Below are 20,028 nucleotides of genomic sequence, written 5' to 3' on the forward strand. Positions count from 1 at the left end.
CTCATCAGGGACAGAAGGGATTAGCTTTGGATGCCAAATAGTTTCTGTAGAATACTATTATGTGCATTGTGAATGTGTCTATGCATGAGAGTCATTGGATTATATCAAATCTCCACATTGTGAAAATTCCATTTCTGTCTATTTCCTGCACTTAGAATTATTTATTTATTTTATTTGTATAATTTTCTTTTATTCTTGCTTAACACTTTACAGTACAACACAGTAACAATATGGTAATACCAGTTATCAAATAATAACTTGGTAATAATTGAAAATGTTTGTTGGAAATTAAGGGAGGGTGAATTCCTACATTAAATTATGGAAAACATTTTAATGAGAAGGTACTACACTAATGGCAACCTACACTCAACTATGGAAATGACAAGGTATTACTGTTATATTGTCCTATACATGGAAGATATGTGCAGATAATGTGAAAAATTACCTGATACATGGAAGATTGAAGAGCAGCAACATTTGAGTGTCCTGACAGTTGAAGAGCTGAAGTAACATTAAGCTTGATGAGGTTAAAGAGTTTCATTTAAATATTGTCAATTGAGTTCACACATTGCTGATTAACACGACTCTCTGTGTCTTTCTGTATAGAGCTGTTAACATTGTACACCACTTAGATTATGGCAGAAAGTGGATGAAAATAAAACACTGGAATGACTTGGTTTGATATGTACAGGTATATACAGTATGCATTTTTGTCTGTTGTTTCACATTCGATGTCATTGTCCATTGTCGTTGCATCGGTACAATGTTGCGTTATCCGACAATCACAGCCCACACCAAATAAAGGTGCTGTTTGCAGTTGAAACGCATGCCTGACTCCGGGCTTTAACCTTTCAAACCGGACCGCGCCGTATCAAATCGAACTGTACCATGATGGAAACACAGCATATGTGCCTGCATGTGCCAATCACAACGGCTGCTGTTCCTGTAACATGCAGCTCCAAGTTTCATTAAAACACAGATTTAAAAAATTAAGTGTTTACACAGCATAAGGGCTAAAGACAGAGGGAGAGAGAGAGAGAAGCAGGCGGTTATATTTAAGATGCTGGCAGTCTTTTGGTTCTTACTCAGAATTCCTCAGAGGGCAATAGAATTTCTACACTGGAGCTTTAAGGTGTAACTGTAAAAAAAGCCATAAGTCCTATTGTTTCACAGAGAAACACCTGCGTTAAAGAGCTAAACTTATGATATGTCCAGGCCTAGGGGGAAAACATAAACAAAAGAGACTCACTTTTCACAACTCCCAAGAAACTGCCAGCATTACACAAAACAAACCATTTTTAAAAAGGCTCATTAAAAACAAACCAGCAATGTGTGCTGGCAGTGTGGCTGTGATTGGTTCAAGGGAAGTTGACTGTATCTGGCCTCTTATACTAGAACTTCCCTGTGCAGGACCAGGACCAGGACCAGGAACAGTCAACTCCCAGGATCCACCTAAACACTTACACACACACACACACAAATAGAGAGAGACAGAAATAATTTCAAGCAAAGTACAGCCCTGGGGTCGTAAAGCTTATGAAATGGACGATAAAACATTTAAATGAAATACAATGTACTTTATTGTCCCCAACAGGGGGCATATGTATATGTATATATATATATATATATATATATATATATATATATATATATATATATATATATATATATATATACGTTTACATGCACAGTTTTATCAAGCCAAGGCCATATAGTCTAACTAAGACAGGCATTCAGACAAAAATCGATTTATTGACCGTATACAGTACGTCTGACTCCGCCTCTGTAGGTGGTGCTGTATCCCTCTCTGTTGTCAAAGAAAAACAAACATGGACTGGCAAGATGGACGGTGAGTTAATTTCACAATAAGTTGTGTGTGACTGGTAGAATGTATTTAATTGGGATTCAGTTAGCAAGTAGTAGTAGTATTAGTAATAATAAATGTCTTGAGATTGCACTATATAAATACACAATAAGAGTATACTGTATAATGTAACAAATAATTCATCGATTTTGTTCTTGGCTCTTGATGTAAATAATATTCAGATTATTATGCTATGCATTTGTTAAGGTAGAGAGATGACACACTGTAATGGAGGGCAAAGCAGAGTCCACCTTCAGCACAGGTGGCCTGTTACGGTGTTCTACTAATTATCAATTTGCTTTGTTCACAAGACCTGGAATCACAGAATCTCAAGAGAATAAAAAGATAAATATTGCACCCGCTCTAAAGTGAGCGATGCATCTGCCCTGAAAACATACAAACATGAAGAACGTTTGTGAAGAGGAAAGGAATTGGACAGAGGGTTGCCAGTTCAACCATATAAATATTAAAAAACAAAAACGCTGTGCAAAATGTGTGAGAGTGAAGTAACTGTGCTTTTTGAAAAGCATGACACAGTTCACCTGCGTCTTTGTTGAATCTTTTTCCATTTACTTGCTCTATAATGTCTGCCTGAAGGTATATTCAGCAGACAGACAGGTCATTCTTTCTGTTAGTTCTAAGAGTGTAAAATAGTGAGTTAACCCAGACAAGCCTAACGTCTTATGACATTTTGAAGTTTTCAACCATGTCTCACTGTTAAGACGCTGTGGCTCGTAAGTTGTTGACTTGTCTTTTCATCCCTATGAGGCAAATCTCTGCAGGTTCTTTTGCTCCACGGTTACTCAAATTGCTCCCAATTGTGAATGGTATAAACATTGTTTGTCAGAACACCTCCACCCACTGGGTGTCACCATGTAGGCACAGAGGTGGATTTATCAGATGACAGTAGAGAATACAACTGCACAACACATTAAACACAATTAAAGGGTTTATTTATTGCATACATTCACTGAGCAAAGACATGAGGTCCTCCAGTATATTCTGAGTCAATAGGTCATTAGCTATAAAGATAAACTGCTCAGAGAAAAATGAATTAATGTGCAGCTGTGAACTTGTCACCTCACTGTGAGATGTACTGTTATGAATGGATCTTGTGTCATTCTGATGTTGCATTAAGTTGCACAGAAAGGAGGTGAAATGGGAGGATAGGGAGGACAAGATGACTCACCTCCTCTGTCCCTGACGTCTTTAGTGTGTGCCTTTTCAACTCAGTACGTCCCCCATTGCTCTGCTTGCTTTACAAGCCAGAATTACCACTTCCAGGGTGTGGGAGCCATAAAGAGGTGGCTGAATGTAAATGCATCCAAGATAACAGGGATGTGATGGGTGGTGCTGAACATTTTACTGCCTGTTACATGTTGCTTTTATTCCTTTATCCCCGCCTGCTTTACAGGATGGGGGGGCATTTAGCAGTGACTACTGCTCTATTTGAAATTACCCAGCATGTGCAGAGTGTTAGTGTCCAAACCTGAGAGTGTGAACAGCTTTTGGCCCCAAAACACTCAAGAAACAAACATGCTTCATCAACAACCAACAATCAGGCCACCTGGTGTGTAACTAAATGTACTGTTACGGCACTGTACCAAGACGTGTCACCAACAACGTGCCATTAAATCACTGTCACTTTATCCACAGGGGTTGAATACATTATTCAAAGATCCGTAGCTTCTGCAGCTTGCAGCATCGGTGCAACATCAAACGCTTATTTTCACATCTTTTCAACCTTTCACGATTAACTGGCTCATGAACAGTAGAACAAAGGGAAATGTACCACATGCAGTGAAGCCTGGGTGTTTTTTTGTTTTCTATGTACTAAAGAACAAGGTGAAAACGAGAATAAACTCTGTTTTGTACAGAATCAAGTCGAGTTCACTGGGAACATTGTCATACATCTCTAAGAAGAATTCACCCATCCAAGGTCAGACTATCATTTAGTCTCTTACACGGTCACTCAGTCATATTAAACGATCACAGAGCCATAAATTCTCGACGTGACCGACAGACATGACAGACTGCACAATGGTACCCGACCCGACATATCATGTTCGTTATGACACGTTAAATTGTATAATATGATGGATAATTGGGACCAGTGTGTCCTGCTGTGAAAAGTACTGTGTCACTTCCAGTGTCACGCGTGTCGCGTATAAGGAACTATTGCATTTCATTAAATGTCACACACAGAGAGTTGAGAAACTCAGTTTCTCAGCCCTCACGGCCATGCTGAATATATCTCATTTGACTTTTGTGTTATAAAAAAAAAAATTAAGTTTGAATTCATCAAATAAAATCAATCAATGTGTAATTTTCTACCCCAAAAGGATGATTTGGATAATTGTATCTGCTGCTGCTGATGATGATTAAAGGCTGATCTTACATCTATTGAGAATATACAAAGCAGCAAACCTTGCACTGCTGCAGACAATTTGACTTCAAAACAAATAAAACCAGTATTTTATTCCTATGTTGACAGCTAACAGTTGAGCAGACATTTGGAGGTTTTCACATGATCAAACTGCTGCTTTGACAAAGTCATGTAAAAAGCTGGAGGGTATTTATAGGAATGTTCTTAGAATATAGAATGTTGATGATCATCAGGAAACAACCTGCGAGTATAATATTTCTAACGCATCAAAAACATCAGAGGTTCAGCATCTTAGTGACAGTGTGAATCAATTTCGAGTAAAACACGACATTTGATCAAAAGTTGCAGCGTGGAATTCGACCACTGGTAGGACACACGCACACACACACATATATGTCACAGTATCAAGACAAAGACAGGAGAGTGCAGTGTTCTTTGTTCTATAATTTAGTGACCCTTTCTGTGCACAAGGCCCCTCTTTGATGTGATTGCATATCCTGGAGTAACAGGTTGAGAAGACGGTGCTGCTGATTGGATATCAGTCCTCAGGGTTTGACTTTTTCCTGGGATCAAGGCTGTCCTGCTGCGAGGCTCCTGAATTTGGCATGGGATGATGTATGCTTTATGTAACTGTTAGACGGTCAAATGAGAGTCTGAAAAATCAAGTGTGAGTTACCGCGCTGCACAAACTATTCTGCAACTTTTATTTTCTCCAGCTGTACAGTTTAGGTGGAGTTCCTCTGTGCAAATGCCATTTAACTTCCTTTTCAGTTTGAATGTATTTACAATATACTGATTATACTGTATAATAAACATAATAATCATTGTCATCATTTCTACTGCACTAACCTTAACAAGGTTACCAAGTGCTTTAACAAATACGAAGAAAAATACATCAAATCAAATCAAATAATAAAACCAGATACAAGAAAACACATAAAAGCTGTGAGCAGCGTTGACCAGGTCCTTGCATTTCGGCATCTGAATGGACATTAACATTCTACATCACTCAGACACAAACAATCAAAAGACACTTCTGTTTATTCTAGATATTTGCTAAATTCTATGATTTTGCCGACACCCAGAGTTCAAGATGTTGGAATATTTACTGATTTACTGCTTCATAAGAGAAAACTGTTGTTTGCAGCTGTAGTTTGTAACTTTTGAACATAAGAGGACACCACTGTTTTGTCACACTGAAGCATGTGGCGGCAGCATCATGCTGTGGGGATGTGTTTCGGCAGCAGGCACTGGGAGACTAGTCAGGGTTGAGGAAATATGAATTCAACAATATACAGAGACCTCCTTGATAATAACCTGCTCCAGAGCACTCTGGACCTCAGGCTGGACAGCGACCCTAAACACACAGCCAAGATAACAAAGGCTTCGGAACAACTCTGTGAATGTCCTTGAGTGGCCCGTCCAGAGCCCAGGCTTGAACCTGATTAAACATCTCTGGAGAAATGTGCATCGATGCTCCTCATCCAACCTGCTGGAGCTGGAGAGGTTCTGCAAAGACGAATGGGAGAATTTGTCCAAAAATAGGTTTCAAGCTCATTGTTTTCACTCTGTCATGATTAGGTACTGTGTGTAGAATATGCAGGTATAAAATGTAATCAATTTTACAATAAAGTTGTAATATAATGTGGAAAAAGTCAAGTGCAATGAAACATTTCTAGATGCACAGGTGTCTCACCAACTACCCCAACCAACCTTGAATTGTCCCTCTGCTCCCAGTTATCCACTTAAGAACTTAAGGACATTAAGAACACAGAAGAGTGAGGAGCCATAAAACTAATGTTTAGACCCATTTGAACAAAACAATTGATAAAACGTTGATTAAATTGGAAAAAAGAAAAATCTGTCCTGTATGTTGACATGAGATTTGAATAATCCACCCACCACTGCATGTTGTACAGTGGTATACAAGGAAGGTGGTGTATTTTATTTTTAAGGAAGTGATAGTTTGATGCCACTGTTTATAACTGTGTTGTTATAATACTGTGTTTGTAACATCAACGGCAGTGCATCCATCATCCTCTGTGCTGACAGGCAACGGTGCTGTGAGTCTCTCACCATCACCCGCCTGTCTTTGCTAGTCATTGTGTCCGCCTCACTTCTTTATGTTGTGTTGTGCTTTAATGAGATTAATGGCCTGAGGTGTCTTGTAAAGCTTTGGCACAATTAAAGACACTAAAAACATCTTTTTGACCGAGGAGGCATATGTTAGGAAGTGATAACAGCCAGACCAAGAGTCAAATACCGTGACGTCATCTAGTGATTTTAAAATCCTATTCTGAAGCTTTTGGCCAATGCAATGTTGATTTGGTCGGTTGTTGTGTCTTAAAGATGCATTTAGTAACATTTGGTGAATTGTGTTCATGTTGACAGTTTGCCTCAGTTTGGTCTTTGTAAACAGAAATAGTGTAACATTGTTTGTATGTTGCAGGGGCATTGTCAAGCAATACTATCAAACCTGACTGGGTGTGTATGTGTGTACACAGCAGCAGCAATCCAGGTTTTTTGAGCGACAACATTTGCTTTTTAAACTTTTTTGGACTTTGAGTTTTCAGTCACAAGTGAGATGACTGCAAATAGGTCGGAGAATGACTGCAAATGTTGCCTCCATCTGTCATGACCTACAACAAATCATCAATATCAAGGCAGGTCGCAGGGTGACAAGATATCTGAACACTTCCATACTGAGAGGCACAGAGTCTTAATAAGCTTTGTGTGAACTCATTTGACTCATTTGGCATGTGTGCAAAGGACATGTGTTTATATTTGAAAGGTATACACTGCTGCTTGTAGCATTGTTGCAACCAAGGGCCTTCCTGTGTGGACTATGCATGTGTCAGTGGCTTCCTCCCACTGTCCAAAACCATGCAGAATTGTGGATTAGGTTGACTGGAGACTATACATTGACAGGTACATTGAAAGGTGTGAGTGTTTGTCCGTCTCTGTTTGATGGTAAAGGACTTGTGATACGTCGTACGTCGTCACGTACGTAAGTTCATGTATTTCCCACAGTTTTGGAGCTTCCAGTAAAATGTTTTGCTGCAGAAATCCTGTTTCTGACATTGTTCCTGAACGCCCCACGATAACACTGAGTGACACTGTTTTGTTACGTTCATGTTTTTTATGTTTATTTTGTGGTTTGACAGATGACTGATTCATTTCCCAAATCATTTCTGGAGTAAAGCTGCCGAGCGATGCTTCGAAGTCATTTTTACTCACTGTGATTTGTCTTTGTGTAACACAGGCCGTCACAGAATGTTGGATGTGTAGAAAGCCCTTTTATTGCAGAATGACGGAGGAAAAAAGTTGCTTCTCACTAATGTGTATTATGTTTAAGTAGCTGTTAACAAAGCAGACTATATGAACATGTTGCCTCATTAGCACGTGACCTCTAGCATGTACTTTCAAAGGTGGCACTAGAATTTTTGGGCCAGTTAAAATAACGTGTTAATTTAGATTAGACTTAAATTATATCCCTGAGCAAGGTACCCAATCCCCATTGCTCTTGTTAACTGAACATTCTAAATTGACCCCAGACATGGGGGGACCACATTTCATGGTGTGATTCCATCATGGTCTGGTTTGGTTTGGTACAGTACGATGCGGTTTGGAACGGTAAAGTCCTGGCTTGCGTTTCCACTGAGAACAGTACCTTTATTGACAAGTGGGGTGTGGGCTGTGCCCCATGACCGAATCACCGAGATACACTAATCTTTTTCGCAATTTCTCGAACATTGACTACAGTATTAGTTGTAATCATAATGAAAATATTAGGAAATGTCAAAAATGGACGGTTTATGTCTGTAGCCACTCCGCACCAGATTTGGATGCTCCAATGAATATGTTTTCAAGGATTCAAGGGTTCAAGGGATCTTCATTTATTTATCCTGTCTTTGTGTCCAAGGTAATGCTATTGTACAGTGATGTTGCTGTGTTACCCTTATGTAGCCTTCTATCGGTGTTGTGGTGTATTAAATTATGTTTGCTCTTAGTATTTTTTAGATATCTCATCTGTTGAAAAAGCAGCACTCGTGACCAACTTTGACTTTTTTGGACTTTGGGCTGCACTAATGAGTACATTCACACACATACAGTGGGTTCACAATTTTAAGATGCCTGAGGAAACGTTTCTTTACATGATGTGTCCTGCGATGGAGAAGTAAGATACCAACTTCAAGTGTGTGTGTGTGTGTGTGCCCTTGAAGAAAATAGTTGCAATTGCACAGTGGAAGCTGGCAACCATCAGTGAATACAGAAGCATCAGCCATCTTTTTTGGTGACAGTAAAACTGTGAGTTGGCGTGTGCAGGATATCTGTGAGGCTTCCTGCACATTGTTAGTGCCAAAAATGATTAGCTTTCCAGACCTGGAGAAGCTTAAAGACATGGCTCTCTACTTTGAGAACAGGTGGGGCCTCCCACAGTGTGTTGGTGCCATTGATGGGTCACATATACCCATTATAGCCCCACAAGAGTACCACACCGACTACTTTAACTGAAAAGGCTGACATTCCAAGTTGTGGATTGAATTGTTCTGGAGTGCACATGCAGGAATGGCTGGGAGTTTGCATGATGTGTAAGTTCTGAGATGTTGAGCGAGGAAGCCTTGATTCAATATGAATTAGTGGTACAGGGTGCAGAGGAAGAGGACAGGGATGTACATGAGGGTCTGATGCGGTACTTCACTCATTTACTCATCTTCTGCCACTTTATCCTCCACATGAGGGTCGTGGGGGGTGCTGGTGCCCAGTCCATCACGTGGCCACATAGAGACAAACAACCCTTCACACTCACACCTATGGAATTTAGAGTGTCCAATTTGCCTAATCCCCATCTGCATGTTTTTCATCGATGGGAGGAGAACCTGGAGAAAACCCACGCACACAAGAACATGCAAACTCTATGCAGAAAGGCAAAAGTGCCTTTGACATTGTTATGATCATAAATAGAGTTGCATGCAAAGGCGTCAGTTAATAATAAAATAAATATCATTTTAACTGATTACATTACTGGAGAAAATGTGTAATTGAATTACAGTCTCTTGTGGTTGTAAATGAAATTTAAGATTTAATGTAGTAGTTCAGTGTTGAATACTGCCAGGTTTCAAAAAATAATTCACAGTTGAGGACATTCAAAGTCTAGAAAAGTAATCAAATGTAATTAACTTAACCACTGTTGTGGTGAAGAGGTGACAAAGCCAAGGATTCATCTTGCCAGTCAATGTATGTTCTGACCTTCACCTATAAAGCCATGAGGTTTGGGTCAAGACTGAGATAATTAAATTGTGGTTAAAAGCAGCTGAAATTTGCTCAGAGAGAGAAACAAGAGGAGTTTGGATATCCAAGAGAAACCAGTGGTTCTTTATATTAAGAGGAGCCAATTAAGGTAGTTTGGGGACGTGGTCATAGATGCCTCCTGGGCAACCTCCTCTGGAGATCTTCTGTGCACATACCACTGGGAGGAGACCCCACAGTAGACCAAGAACCCACTGAAGGGATTACATATCTTGTCAAGTCTGTGAAGGTGATGGAAAGATGGAAGGGGCTGGAAAGTGTGGTAGGGAAGACTTATGCCTGTTCTCAGGAGTGAGCATGAACATAAAGTGATTACTTTAACTTCTATTTAGTGAAGTCACACACCACTGGTTCCAACATCAGCGTCTATCAGATGCAATTCCCAACACAAGTTTCAGTTCCTCAAGGTGGTGTCATAAAAATATGTACTCCAAAACTGTAGGGAAAAAGGCAAAATCAAGTGTTCAGACTTGCAAAGTTCAAATACATTGCTTACACATTGCTTTGAAAAGAGCCCTTAAATTAAATGTGTTATTATTATTATTATTATTATTATTATTATAATAACTATAATATCAAGATACAATCAATATATTGCAAGAAACCATATTATAATGCAATGATACATCATGATATCTGTCTAAGTGACTTTCAAAATCACCTGTTGCCAACATCCCACTGTCAAAGTCTTCTTTGCCTTGTTAACTCCTGCTCATGTTCTCCTCAATCATGGGATTTAGCACCACTGTGAAGAGTCATGTTGTGATGCTGGTTAGTCAAATTGGCAGGAAATCAGTTTTGAGTAGCTTAGCTTAAAAGAGCACTAAGCTATGTTGCTGTTTTGCTGGCACTGTTGCAACACAACCTGCAGGAGAAACGTCCATCTCACTCTGTTAGACAGCGAGTTGTTGAACAGCTTGAAGTCATTACTTTGCAAATATATTTAAAATAATATGAAGTGTCACACACCAGATTCTCGTATGCTGATATCCTCTCATCACTCTCTGTGAATGTATGTACAATATGTATGAGAGAGCATAAACACGCTCTGATGTGATGATGCAGAGCGAGCAGCTGCCATTCTGCTAATGTATGAGTCTCAGTTCGACTAAAAATTACTTGCATATCATACGTACGTGCATCCCATTTTGCACATTTTGAAAACTGTGCATTATCAGGAACATTAAGAAATGACTGAAGCACTTTGTGAGTGTTTTCCTGTATTAAATTTACTGAAGACATCTATTTATCAAAGCTGCTCGAATGTAAATGAGCTTCACGGTGCTGCTGCATACAGATCCAGAGACTGCTGCAGTGTCATGAAGCTATACACAGTATACATGTTGTATGAATGATACACACTGCAGTAAATGAAATTCATTTTTCATTCACTGCTGACTGTGGGGACACACATTAGTTGATCTTCCACCAAAGTGTACTGTGTCTCATCTCTAAACCCCATTAGGTCATGAATACACAGGAGAAGAAACAGTGAATATAATGTTTTTATTTTTATGCAGTGAAATTTGCAAAACTTTTTAAAACTTGTGGAAAATTGTGTGACATTGATGAAAACATCATTTGTTTTCATCACCTCAGAAACAAAGGAAAGGCAAGTCCCTGCTGTAGAGACACTCACTCATGCCTTCGTCTCAAGCCGGCTACATTAGACAATGCACTTTTTTGAGCCAGAAACTTCAACTCATCCAAACCTCTGCAACAGCAGCAAAACAAGTGGTGATGCAGCTTTTTTTTTTTCTTTTTCTTTTTCCACAATCAAAAACTTGTGATTGTAAAATTGCAGTTTGTTGTGTGTGTTACAGAGAGCAACACAATAGTTTTTTGGCTTGTCATACTGAAGGACTGAGTCCTAGTAATTGCTGATTGTAGCCTAGAAGTTATTGAACATTGATTGTGTTTGCAGCACATCAACTGTGACAATATTTTGAAACCATAAACCATCCTCAGTGCTGGGTTTATTTGATTTTTTGAGACACTGACTATTGTAAGGCATCTCATTTTTTTTTAAATTATCATTGTCGTTTCTTCTTAACTGAACACAAATTTACTTTACTGTTCAGAATAAAAAGTTTGTCTGTGTCCTGCTGTTAAGTTTATTTTTGCCAGGCTATACTATATTACTATGCTATATTACTATACTATATTAAAACTTTCCTCTTAACCCACACTTTTCAATAGCATTTCACTGCTGCATGTTTTATTAATTTTACATATTGTATGTTTTACTTTTCATATCACATTGTAGTTATTTGATTATTATGCACTCCATATAGAATTTAATTTCATGTATTGTATTGTACATTGTATTGATTGTATTGTATTCTTTCATATTCTTTTTGTATTTTATTTGACTTATTTGAATTTCCTATCTGTGGCATCATTGTCTTTTATTGTGCCATTTCACTCAAGGATTTGGGTTGGAATGGAACACAGGGTAACTCCCTGTGTTCCTGCAACAAGGATGTTACACAATAATACCATGTTACACAGATTCTGCAATAAAAGATATATTACAAGACAGCGGAATCATACAATGATACATCACACACAGAATGCAAAACTTGTCCATGATGGCGGAATTGTGTAGTGTTAACTAGGCACTTAAGGGTCGGGGTTGGAATAGCAGGTTAACTCACTTTTTTAAAATAATATAAATTGTGACGAAAGCAAATTTGTTCATGACGTAGCAACTTATTTACACCCATATCTGTAACACCTAATATCATTTTCAATTGTTCAATTGATTGAAACTTCATTTTATGGATGTCATTTAAAAGCTGAAATAAAAGGTTTGTTTGCAGACCCAGAAAAAACCCTGACTTTGGGAACCACTGCATTACATGATACATGGCCCATGACAACAATAATATCATGGTACACTGATTCCGTGATAATCACAGTGAAAGCATATACCAGTAGGTCACAATACAATCAGTATAATATACATTTAAAACATAATGCACAGTGAGACAGTGATTCTGCGATAATAAATGTACTGCAAGATAATCACATAAAGATACATCACAATATTTGTCTAACTGAAAATAAAACATAAAAAAGTCCAGGGTTTACAAGGAGTTATATTCTTTTCATGGCTGTTGACCGTTACACCTCTACTTTTATTCACTTTACCATCCTTCCTGTGAAAAGTGCAACCATAAGAAGTCGATGACTCAGTGTGGCATAAAATCTGTTAAGAGCACTGTATTTTTTGAAAAGGAACAATAATATCTGATGCCAGTGTGTGTGTGTGTGTGCATATGTATATATATATATGTATATATATATATATAGTATAATTGTATATCACAAGCTCAGTGGACAATTGAATCATCAGAATTTGTACTAAATACAAATTTGTCAACTCAAACTTCAGACCCCACACCAGGAAAATTACATTTTTACGGCAGTAAAAAATGTTTGATACAAAAAATACAAAATAGAAATTGAATAGCAATAAAATATATTCATCAATTCTTATGAAAATACAAATACAAAATGGGAATAAAATAAGCAATATAAGATGAGTAATATGGGAAACTGAGCTCAAAAAACAAGGATACATAAATACAATACACACCATTCACAAATGTTGCTCAGCTGTATTGCACAGATTTATTTAGGATATATAATAACAATGATGAAAGAAATTGTGCAGAAATATATAGGTGAGTGGCTTAAGTGTTCCACATTGTCCGTGGATTACAGTTTCTTAAATCTAAAAACAGGTGAGTCATCAATCAACAGCTACTTCATGATATTTAGAGAACAGTGAGACAAGCCCAGGCCACAGTGTCATGCAGATACCACATAGTTAGCATGCAGGTAATGTCCCAGTCCAGCGTGTCCATTCTGAGCGCTTCACCCGGGGGATGGAGCTGTAACTCGGGGTTAGCCTGACATGACAGACTTCCTGTTATTCAGAAAAGTCACGGGGGTCACAGTCTTGTTGCCAAGGGAGGAGGAAGATGTACAAAGAAGGAAGTTGGAGGATGTATTTGCTCTCCTGGAAAGCAGAAACAAGGTGTCGGGGAGGAAATGTGCTGCATCTTGAATTGATTTAAGAGAGAAAACAGAAAAGTAAATGGGACTGAATGATGTCAGCTGAGGACTTAAAAGGATTTTCTTTCCGTCTAGTCTAGAGCTTAAAACCACACTGCTTTAAAAAAAAAAAAATGTGTTGAGTGTGGTCTGGGTTGAAGGATACGAAGGATACAGGTCTTGCATGTTTTTTTGATTTTCCTCTTCAAGTTCAACAGGCAGCATTGTGATGTGATGTGGTAAAAGCACGCAGCTGTGGGGATCTATTGGCAAATGGATGAGGGAAGAAAATCTTTTACAGTACAGTACTTCTCAGGTGATCTCAGCTGCTCTTCAGTCATAGCAGGTTGTGTCCAAATGTCAAACCACCTTGATATCGTCCACTGGGTTGTGAAGTAAAATTGTTCAGCACCATTGACATTGTATGCAGATAAGAGGATGGAGTGGCAACAAATGAAGTTCTGTCTCACTATAACCACACCCTTCAGCAATGGGACCCAAATTTAAAAAATGGACACCACATTGCATTGAGCAAACCCTAAAACTAGTGATTGTGAAGATATATGATTACTGATGTTATAAATTAACTGAGAAATAAGGTCATTTCCACAAATACTACAAACCAGTAGAGTTGCCCCCTCATGGTCATTCACAAGAATACGTATCAGGGCAGTAAATAAGGAGACATTTATGATGGTCCTTCAGAAAGTCCTCACCCAGAAACCATAACAGGAAAAAGATTGTTCTTGTAATATCCTTTTTAGGAGGTCACATGTTGAGTCTCTAAATATTCCTCAACAGCATGGATGACTTTATCATCACTGGTGAAATGGTGACCATGTAAGTGAGACTTCAGTTTAGGAACAGAGGTCACATGGTGCTATGTTGGGTGATGTATGCATATAGGGTAACTTCTACCACTCTGCTTTGTGGACAGACCAGATGCCCTGGAACAAAAGCATGCACAGCTGATGCACAATATTCCCAACTAAAGGTTTGTCAATCATGTGCCATCCCTAAACTCCCTTTTTTTAAACTCTTTCTTTGTTCTGGGATCAAAGTGATGAAACCATCTCTCACACTGGGTCACAAATCTCCTCAGGAATTTGGCAAAAGTGCCTAAAGTGTCCTTAAAAACGTCATTCTGTTCAGGTGTCAATATTTGTGGAGCCCGTCTTTCATCCATGTCAGAAAAAGTAAAAAAAATAAAAATAAAAAAAAGGTACAGAAATATTATAGCAGGTGATCCTTCACTGTGCTGTGCTGTTCGTCCATGAAAATCCTCCAGCACAGTTTGATTTGAAGCTGAAACTTGTGCTTAAAACACAAGTTGAAATATATAACATGCTTTACCTACATCTGGTAATATACACGACACTGACAATGGTCCACTGGCTGTTGTTGGGAGTGACAACCCTGGTTTCAAAAGAATACGATACATCATCAACCTCGTGCAGCTGGAAGCACAAAAACCCTTCAAATGCACCGAGCGGGGGCACCACCCTGTTTGTCCACCACCACACACCAAGAAAGAGCGGAGGAGCGGAGAAATCAAATGTCAAGATCACACATGAAAACAAAAGTGACCCCAGGTCAAACACCTTAGCTGTTCACAGAGAAAGAAGAGATGAAGAAGGAAAAACATCCAATCAACGTTCTTGTTCTTTGCCCTTTTGAGGAAAATGTTGAACTTTTTCAGACATTAAAGGGTCTCATTATTCTCCTGCTGTATTTGACCATGACTCAACAGGATAGGATGCATCCTCATATCTGAAGAAATCATCTGTTAACCATTAGTGCCAGCTGCTGTTTGATATCACTGATTGAAGCCCGTTTCTTGGTGCTCATTATATTCCTCTGAAGCTGTTGTGAACTGATCAGAACCAACTTTTTAAGCTTCCTGTGCATGAACACAACCCACACTATTTAATATTTAGAGAGGGCTATGGCGCTAATACTGGTCTTTTGTTAAGCGAATTCAAAATGAGTCCGTTATCATGCACCGCAACAATATTCATTCTAGAGTTGTTCACTTTGACCTCGTTTGTCTGCCGCCTCGCTTTGAAGCTTTTCTTAGACTCATGGTGCTGTGAGCTAATGATAATGTCAGCATGCTGACAGCATATTGGACAAATTGAAATTGAAAAAGACAGAAAAATCTCCAAAGCCACTGCAAATAATGACATCCCGGCTCCCCCGAGGGAGGCATGGACGTCTGGACCAAACTTCACAGCAGTTCACTCTGTAGCTGTTAAGACATTTCACTCAAAGCCACAAATGTCAGCCTTGTGGTGCTCATTAGGATTCATTGGCGAGGAAAGTATGAATGCTCGAAAGTTCACCGCAATTTATCCAATAGTTTCTCAGATAATTCAGATATTTTTGGATTCATTTTCAACCAAGGTGGTGAAATTGCCTACAAATCAACACAGTGACATTGCTATCCATCCAAAGTACTGTATACGGCTTCTGAAGTGAGAGCTTTTACATTCAAAGTGGTGCTAACCTGAGCTCTGTTGACAAAGTGTTTTGCACACTCGAAGGGTACATTTTGTGCAAATAATTGTCACATTATGATTTTGAGGTTGTCACATAGAAACCTTTGCTGAACAATAGTCCCATCAAACTATTAAACTACCAAGCTTTTCTGAGCTGTATAATTCAATTTTGAAAGTTGTCATCAAGAATCAAGGAGGATAAAGGAGCTTTATTTTGTCATTCAACACATAAGGAACACGAATAACAAGATACGGTACCCCAGTCTCTGTCCCCGATAGTTACAGGTAAAAAAGATTTGTTATATAGATAAAGTAAAACCAACAAATCAATAAATAACAGCAACAACAGCAGCATTATGATTTTAAAAAAGTGCTCCAACTTTTAAAGTGCAACAGGAGCGGCAGTAGAACAGTTCAACAGTCTCACAGCATCCTGAAAGAAGCTGTTTTTTAGTCTTGTGGTCCTTGCCCCTGATGCTGCACAGCTTCCTGCCTAATGAGTGCAGGGCAAACAGCATGTGTGCAGAGTGAGAACTGTCCGCCATGATTCAGACTGCTCTGTCTCTGCATCTGCTGGTGTAGATGTCTGGGAGGGGGGTAAGGTGCGTCCAGTTGTCCTCTGGGTGGATTTAACCACCTGCAGCAGCACTTGCTTCTCTGCAACTGTGTTCAGAGCTTCTTTGTGCTGTGAAAGAAATTCTGGAGTCATCAGTGTTCAGTAAATCATGTCTTTACTTCATGCATAAAGGAGAGACCCTGTCACCAAGAAGGTCTTTCTCCAGAAAGCTTTACCATTTATACAGAAACATCAAAGTAAAACAAGAACGGACACCATACCTAATGTTTATGACCCCAGTAGATGTTATCTAATGTTTACGACCAACAGATGCCATTATGTGCAACCCTTACGTTGACCCTTCCTTATCATATACAGTCATTTCCCCAGCATTCATTCACAGCTTGACTGTTAGTTAATTGTTATCTTAAACACTACAGGAAACAGAAATTTCCCACAGTGCTCTGAAATGTTTAAACCTGTCTTTACTCGGACTCGCCCAATGTTGTTATACCTCTGTCTGTCCTGATAAAGAAACAAATCACTTCCTGTGGGCAGTGCAGCCAGGAATGCAGCTATTACACACCACTATTCTGACAAACCGAATACTTTATAAGTGTTGTATGAAATCGTTTGACAATGATTTGATTGTAAAAGACATTTCTTCATATTTTAAAGCTATATGCACTGCAGTTTCAAATATGACCGTTAACACCTGGAATTCAAAAGTCTTTGTCTTGCACACTGTCCCAACGTGCAAGCATGATTTTATTGTTGTGAAGTCCCAGCCAACAAAAAAAAAAAAAGATATCGAGAAGCCATCTGATACCAGGTGGCCTACTTCTTTTCACAGAGATGCAATATTGAGCTAATACAGGGTGGGTGTGACCACAAGACCACTTCCTGAAAGCCCACGCTTTGAAGGTAAATCCGTTACATGGTTTTTATACCAATTAAACCTTTCATTCACCCCACTTCATAGTCCTGTTACTGTTAATGTGATTCAGGTGAGGGAGTGGCCTGAGTCTGTTTACTTTGCGTCCCAAGGCGGTTCCAAGGTCAACCATTTATATGTCTAAAAGTGGTCTAGCCCCGGGTGAAGAATATTGAAGTGAGCTGCAACAAAAGCTGCAGAGATAAGTCAGAGCCAAGGACAAACAGACTGGTGCGCTCCATTCAGATGCCAGAGCGGGAAACGATGAGATTATCTGTAAACATGAATTCTTCCTCCAATATTTGACGGCGGCTGAAAACAGATCCATATTTAGCTGCAGGGACCTGTGCGGCACACACAATGATTCAAATCATTCAAAAGACTTGAAACTTTATTATTCTGGTGCTAGAGTGGGGAACACAGCCACCTGAAACCCACAGGCAGAAAATAATCACACTACCATATGTACATTCTTCCCATGTGTCCCGTTCAATCTGCTACTGTGTGCGTTTGTACAACCCAGCCACGCATACACATGGTGTATGGACATGCTATGACTCCATGGGCAAATAGATGTACACATGATGGTGAACATATTTTAAGGGTGTTTGCATGTCAGGCCATTCAGGGTGAAGGAAACCGTTACGTGTCATCACATTGATGTTGTTCTTTCCATCACATTTGTTGGAGCAGAAGGCCTGCAGTTTGATGAAATGGTTCATTCCAGGGACATAAATACTGAAACATGTTTATTATTCTATCAAATATACATGGTGACACATACAGAACATACGTACATATTTACATACACACACAAACATATGCATGTACATATAGTATTTATGTGGTATATACAGTAGTATGTATAGAGACCTATTTTTACTTTGTTTAACTGGACTTGGAGTATTCTTGATGTTAGTGTCCTCTATCTCTTCCTTTTGCCAACAGGGTATCTTATTACTGCTGGTTTGCAGGTATTAATGGTGATTAATGATATATAGACAGGAAGCAGAGCTGGAGGGAGCAGAGATGAAGATGTTGAGGTTCTCTTTGGGAGTGACGAAGATGGATAGGATCGGGAATGAGTCAATCAGAGGAACAGCGCATGTTAGATGTTTTGGAGATAAGGTCAAAGAGGCCAGAATGAGATGGTTTGGTCATGTACAGAGGAGGGATAGTGAGTATATTGGTAGAAGGATGCTGGGGTTGGAGCTGCCGGGCAGGAGGTCAAGAGGAAGACCAAATAGAAGGTTTATGGATGTAGTGGAGGAGGACATGAGGCTGGTTGGTGTGAGAGAGGGGGATACGGAGAACAGGGTGAGATGGAGGAGGTTGATTTGCTGTGGCCACCCCTGAAGGGAAGTAAAAGAAAGAAGAATGGTGATTATGATATATGTATATATATATACATATATATATATATATATATATACACACACTGTGTATACACAGTGTATAGTTAATTGTAGGGAATGACAGTTGTTATGTCTGTACTTGCCTGCCTATGTACAGTGCCTTGAGACAATGTATGTTATGATTTGGCGCTATACAAATAAAATTGAATTGAATTGAATATACTTTTAAGAGGACTCAATTTAACTACTTTGAACATACTTAGTACTAAGTATGTCGTCCAAAATGTGACAAAAAAGTCATACTTTAGTATCTTGTCCAAAATGTGACAAAAAAGTCAAACTTTAGCATGTTGTCCAAAATGTCATAGTTTAGTAAGTGTTCCAAAAAATCACAAAAACGTCATACTTTAGTATGTGGTCCAAAAAAATCACAAAAACGTCATAGTTTAGTATGTCGTCCAAAATGTGACAAAAAAGTCATACTTTAGTATGTCGTCCAAAATGTGACAAAAAAGTCAAACTTTAATATGTCGTGAAGGGAAGTAAAAGAAAGAAGAATGGTGATTATGATATATGTATATATATATACATATATATATATATATATATACACACACTGTGTATACACAGTGTATAGTTAATTGTAGGGAATGACAGTTGTTATGTCTGTACTTGCCTGCCTATGTACAGTGCCTTGAGACAATGTATGTTATGATTTGGCGCTATACAAATAAAATTGAATTGAATTGAATATACTTTTAAGAGGACTCAATTTAACTACTTTGAACATACTTAGTACTAAGTATGTCGTCCAAAATGTGACAAAAAAGTCATACTTTAGTATCTTGTCCAAAATGTGACAAAAAAGTCAAACTTTAGCATGTTGTCCAAAATGTCATAGTTTAGTAAGTGTTCCAAAAAATCACAAAAACGTCATACTTTAGTATGTGGTCCAAAAAATCACAAAAACGTCATAGTTTAGTATGTCGTCCAAAATGTGACAAAAAAGTCATACTTTAGTATGTCGTCCAAAATGTGACAAAAAAGTCAAACTTTAATATGT

This window comes from Solea senegalensis, linkage group LG14 (assembly GCF_019176455.1).
Source record: "Solea senegalensis isolate Sse05_10M linkage group LG14, IFAPA_SoseM_1, whole genome shotgun sequence".
Classification (NCBI taxonomy): Eukaryota; Metazoa; Chordata; class Actinopteri; order Pleuronectiformes; family Soleidae; genus Solea; species Solea senegalensis.